At 47.9% G+C, this 5678-nt stretch overlaps 1 protein-coding gene across 1 annotated transcript in view; it reads left to right on the top strand.

Moving 5' to 3' along the window:
• Positions 1 to 4772: 4772 nt before the first annotated feature.
• The window catches only part of Oplah (5-oxoprolinase, ATP-hydrolysing), a 13344-nt gene continuing 12438 nt past the window's right edge, over positions 4773 to 5678 (top strand). Inside the window, exon 1 of the mRNA XM_021184323.2 lies at positions 4773 to 5001. The gene's annotated coding sequence lies outside the window, so the exon portion shown is untranslated. The remainder of the gene's footprint in view (positions 5002 to 5678) is intronic.

Genomic DNA, 5678 nt, shown 5'->3' with positions numbered 1-5678 from the left:
AAGTGGGTCTGTGACCAGAGAACAAGATTTCTTTCCCCAGAATGAGCCCCTTGTCCCTGCACTGTAAGACAAGGTTGTAAGGATGGTAGACTCATCAATTCAGCTCTTCCTTCCCAGTGTGAAACTTACTCCCTATCCCTGGGAGTCAATGAAGAGCTCCTGAGAGCTTTCATAATTCATGATTGATTTTTTTTTTCTTGAGGATAGTTTCTCTGTGTAGTCCTGACTGTCCTAGAGCTCTGCCTGCCTGCCTCTGCCTTGGGAATGCTTGGATTAAAGGCCTGTGCCACCACCACTGGACTCTTTTTGTTTGTTTGTTTTTGGTTTTTTGAGACAGGGTTTCTCAGCATAGCCTTGGTTTGGTTGTCCTGGAACTCACTCTGAAGACCAGGTTGGCCTCAAACTCAGAAATTCGCCTGCCTCTGCCTCCCAAGTGCTGGGAGTAAAGGCGTGTGCCACCACACCCAGCTGGACTCTTTTTAAAAATTTATTTTTATGTATATGAGTATTCTGTAGCTGTAGAAATGGTTGTGAGCCACCATGTGGTTGCTGGGATTTGAACTCAGGACCTTCAGAAGAGCAGTCAGTGCTCTTAACCACTGAGCTATCTCTCCAGTCCTACCACTGGACTCTTAGTAGACCTTATATAGCAAGCCTTTGCCTTTTTGTATGACCTTGGCCAATATCCAGAGTGAAAGGGTCACCGAACCATGATGAGGGACCTGCCCCTGCCAGAGTTCTCCAGATTAAGGACAGGAGGGTACCTCCCGTGTCCCCTAGCATTCTCTAGTCCTTGAGCAGTTCAGAGTCCAGCTAACAGAAACTGGCCTCCACTGCTGTGGCATGGGCAGGACCAGGGAAATTTAGAGGCACAAAGTTCATGTGAACCCATCCAAAGTTCCCCAACTAGTTTGGGTGCATGGACTCTGCCTTACAAAAAACCCAAACATTACGGCTGCACTGTGTGGACAAACCTGTTCATCTAGCAATGGGAGATGGAGATAGGGAGATCGCTTGCCTGACCAGCATTAAGTCTCAAACCCTGGGATAAACTGCTGAGGTGTCTATCAAACATATCAACATATCATATCAAATTGGACCAGGTTCTCCCAGCATCCCTCAGTCCCTACCCCTTACAGAGTAAGGTTGGCATACCCTACCTTCTACCCTGAAATCTAAAGCTTAATATCAGCTAGTCTGCCCTTTCCCCAGAGGCTCTTCCCTATATCATCCAGCCATTTTGGTTACCAGGTTCTCTTTTCACCTTTGACCTACTTGGCTGCTGTGCCCGGTTCCCCTTTCTCCCTTTTCTCTTCCCCTCCTCCGTCTCCTTCTATGGCTCAGGTCATGTCTACTCTGGACTCTTCCAGATGTCTCTGCCTCTGGCTATGCTCTCCCTTTAATCTACAGCAAACTTTCTTCTCCACCATACCTTTATTTTTCTTCCTTCACCCAGAAGTTTGGGGTCAGCTTGAGCAGCCTGGCAAGATTCCATTTCTTTCTCTTTAATTTTTAAATTATATTTATTTATTTGTAGCCACATGTGCATGTGTAAGGGGCACATGAGTGCCATGGCAGATGTGGTGGTCAGAGGACAAATTTACAAGAGTAGGGTCTCTTCTTCTAACCTGTGGGCTTGGGGACCAAACTCAGGTTGTCCGGCTCGATGGAAGGGCCTTGTGCCGCTGAGCTGTCTCACCAGCCCACAAGATTCTATTTCTAAGAAATAAAGCACTGCTTAAAAATGCTAACTTAGCTGGGTGATGGTGTTGCTTGCCATTAAGCCAAACACTTGGGAGACAGCCTGGTCCACAGAGTTAGTAATAGGACAACCGGGGTTACACAGAAATGTGTGTGTGTGAGACGGAGGAAGGAGAAAGGAATCACTGCTCTAAGAAGAAAAAGCTCACTACTTAAGGCCATTGCATTTCTAACACAGAACTTTGGGTTTTGAATAAACTAAAGTATTCCTGGGTGAGGAAAAACTAAAACATTTGCAAATTTTACCTGGTGGGTTCCTTGGAGCTCACCAGAGATGGCTACTCGCCCAATGTGTAGCCATTAAAAATCTTTATTCCAGCCATCTGGCACCACACCCAAGTGTTGGACCTAGGCATGGCTCTGAGTGCCTAGAAAGTGGGGTTTTTAAAGGGTGAAACCACATCCTGGCATCTCAGCCGTGTGTGTGTGTGTGTGTGTGCGTGTGTGTTGGGGGGGACTTTACAGAAGTAAGCAGTTTAAAGCAAGTAGTTTTAACAGAAGCTGAGATAAGCGGTTAGCCAACTGGAAGGGCGTATCACACAAACAGGCAGTTTTAATAAAGGTTAAGATAAGTTAGCTAGGACATCCTAGAATAGAGAGGGGTAGTTTTCAAGGAGATTGGATTCTAGTTAAACCTGGAAATGGCCTTAGCAAGGGTACAAGATGGAGGGACCTGTCTCAGGTGAAGGAGATAAAAGGGTCTTAATTCCTTGCCCTAAACACAAGCTTAATAGTATTTGATAGGGAAGACTCATATTTGGACATGTCTTACTTACATTGTAGAGCCCTAGGCAAGCTTCGAACTCCCTGTGTAGCTGAGAAGGACAGTGACTGCTGATTCCTGCCTCTAAGGGTGGTAAGTGTAGTCTGGGTAAGTGCCCTACTAGCTATGCTATGGCTACAGCTTTGCTTTTCAATATTACAACATTTAAATTCTCTCTCTCTGGGGTTGTGTGTGTCATAGCTAGCACATGGGGGTCAGAGGACACCTTTCAACTTTTAGGAGTTCTCTCTTCCACCTTGTGGGGCCAGAGCTTCAGCTTAGGTAGTCAGGCGTGGCAGGAGCCACCTTCACCCTCTGAGCCAAGCCTTTTCAACAATTTGTTGCTGGTGAGTCAGCCTCCATAGGAGACCCTAGCCTGTCCAGCTGACACTCTTTTAGCAAGGGAGTGTCTCCTTTCCATGAAGTCTCTTTCGGCCCTTGAGTGTTTTTTGGCCAGGAAGAGAACTGTCCTTTGAAGGGCCCATGTAATGGTGTGTGACATACCTGAGATAATCTGCCAGAATCCGCTGTGCGCCCGATAAGTTAATCACTGTGAGACTTGAGGCCATTTTATGCACAGATCTGAAGATAGTGATTGGGTGTGTAGCTTGTCCCAGGCCTATCCACCTCTACATTCAGAATGTCTGCCTAGGGGTTCAATTTACTGGACCTCCCATTCATTTCGGGTAAAAATCTAGACTGTTTGAAATAGTCTATGTTTCCTGGGACTAGGGTTGTTTCCTTATAGAACTATTTAAATTGTCACTCCTTGGGGCTGGAGAGATGGCTCAGTGGCCAAGGGCATCTGCTGTTGGTGCAGAGGATCTGGGTTCAGTTCCCAGAATTCTCATGGCAGACTCAGCCATGCACAGCTATGGTTCCGGTGAGTCTAGGGTCCTGTTCTGGCCTCCACAGCATCAAGCATGCACTCCGGGGCACTTAAACACATTCAGGCAAAACACTTGTACATGTATTAGAAAAATAAATACATATTAGGAAAGGACTGCAGTGCCTAGTCGTCTACAGCGTATCTCTAGGTGGGTCTTCCCCATCTGCCCGAGCCGTTGAGAGAGAGAGAGAGGGTCTGGCCTGCTGAGGCATGAGATAAGAGGTGGTGCCTTGAGGCTCAAGGAGAGGGGCTGAAGATTCTATTGATCTTGGTGGTAGGAATTAGGGAGTTTTTTTGGGTGAGGACAAATGTCTTGTGTATATTTCAGCAAAATTGTTTCTGTTAGCTTGTAGCTTTGCTTCCCAGGGTGCTATAGTATAAGAAGTCTATGAGAAATACACTCGGGGCTGGCGTGGTGATGACCCGCAGCCCTCCCGTATCTGTCTCTTGCATCTTTTTTCTATCTTTCCTATAATCATCCTTACTCCCCACTTAGAGGACTGTTTGACTTCGTACCAGCTGGACTGGTACACCCGTTCTCTTCCACAAATGAATGACCTTTGCCAGAGTTTCCTGGGCTGTGGAAGGGAAATCCCTGGAGAATCCATAAATTAACCAGTGAAAGCTGCACTCATCAAGCAAGCAAAAAAGGAAATCTGAATAGCAAATAGCAATAATGAAGAAAAGGTCACAGAATCAAAGTGGATGCATGGAATAATGATTTTACAAGACAAACTGGATGGAAGGAAGTCCTTTATAAAAGTCCAGTGTAAAATAACATTGGATTTATATATAAAAAAAAATCCATTGTCATTTGTGGAACCACTGCTGCTCGGTCCAGTTCTTTGCCACCAGCCCTTTCCCGTGTGCCTGTTGAATTCTTCAGTCTACCAAGGTTGTAGCAGCTACCTTTGCGGTGTAGCTCCAATACCCACCCTCCCTCCATGACCTCCTTGGATGCTGCACAACCCCTGGATTCAGGCATCACCCCCACTTGCCCAGATCCATAATCTCACATGGTGACCAAGGGACTGTAACCAGGGGCCAGTGCTGGGTGGATGGTAGAGATGCCTGAGTTATCTTTCATGACATACCTAAACTGGGCGGTCTCAGAGAAACTTCCATCTTCCAGGAAGAGCCTAATAATGAAATGCAAAGACCTATGGCAGTGTCTGGGCATCTCTGACGGTCCTTCAGAACCACAAATCAGATGAAACCTGCTCCAGTCAGGAAGACTGGGCCTAGCTGTCTTTGAATGCAAAGGTGGGGTCAGACGCTGACTTCACAAAGGCAGAGCCTCTCTTTCCTGGCTAGTCCACAGACCACTGGCCAGCTGCTGTGCTGCTCCTGGGCATGTCCCTTCTCAGCAGCTATGAGGGCCTACGACAGGAGATCCAGAGGCTGGCCCAAGAGAATGAGGAACTACGGCGCCTGGTGCAGCTCATCCAGGAAAACCAAGAGCTAAAGCTAGTCCTTAGGAGCAGGGGCAATAGCCTAAGCTTCTGTAGTGCCAACATCCTGTCAGAAACAACTGCCACTCCCAGGCTGCCAAAGCGGAAAACGATCAGATTCAAGGATGTCGAGAGAGGTGAGCCACGGGCTTCCTTCAGAGTGCGCTTATCCAATGTGCGCCCAATCAGGGTTCTCTTACCCAGCCTGTGCCCAAGCAGAGGTCTCTTATCCAGCGTGCGCCCAATCAGAGTTCTCTTACCCAGCGTGCGCCCAATCAGGGTTCTCTTACCCAGCCTGTGCCCAATCAGAGGTCTCTTACCCAGCCTGTGCCCAATCAGAGTTCTCTTATCCAGCCTGTGCCCAATCAGAGTTCTCTTATCCAGCCTGTGCCCATACAGAAAGAAGCCAGGGAAAACCCTAGCCCCAGGGAGTCTGGCCACCTGTTCCTTGCTGGGTGCTCGTGGTCGGTAGAGGGAGATGGAGCAAACCCAGTGATGAGGGTGGGATGATGTCTTGGAGCCCGTGCAGGAGAGAGGAGAGGTTGCCTCTGAGGACATGGAGCAGAGCTGGGATGAAGTAAGAGTCATGAGGATGGGGCAAGCTTTCTGAGCTAAGGGACTGTCAGTGCAAATGCCCTACGTGGCAGCCAGTGGGCTATGAGATTGATGCAGAGGAAAGAGGGTACCAGAGGTACTCTTGCAAGACAGAGTTTGAGAAAAGACTGTCTCTTGACTCTCTCTGGGTTCTCTCTCTCTCTAGGTTCTCTCTCTCTCTGGGTTCTCTCTCTCTCTCTCTGGGTTTTCTCTCTGGGTT

This window comes from Mus caroli, chromosome 15, assembly GCF_900094665.2.
Source record: "Mus caroli chromosome 15, CAROLI_EIJ_v1.1, whole genome shotgun sequence".
In the NCBI taxonomy this organism is placed as follows: domain Eukaryota; kingdom Metazoa; phylum Chordata; class Mammalia; order Rodentia; family Muridae; genus Mus; species Mus caroli.
Note: the sequence above shows the minus strand (reverse complement) of the source record. Positions and strands in the feature narration are given on the sequence as shown.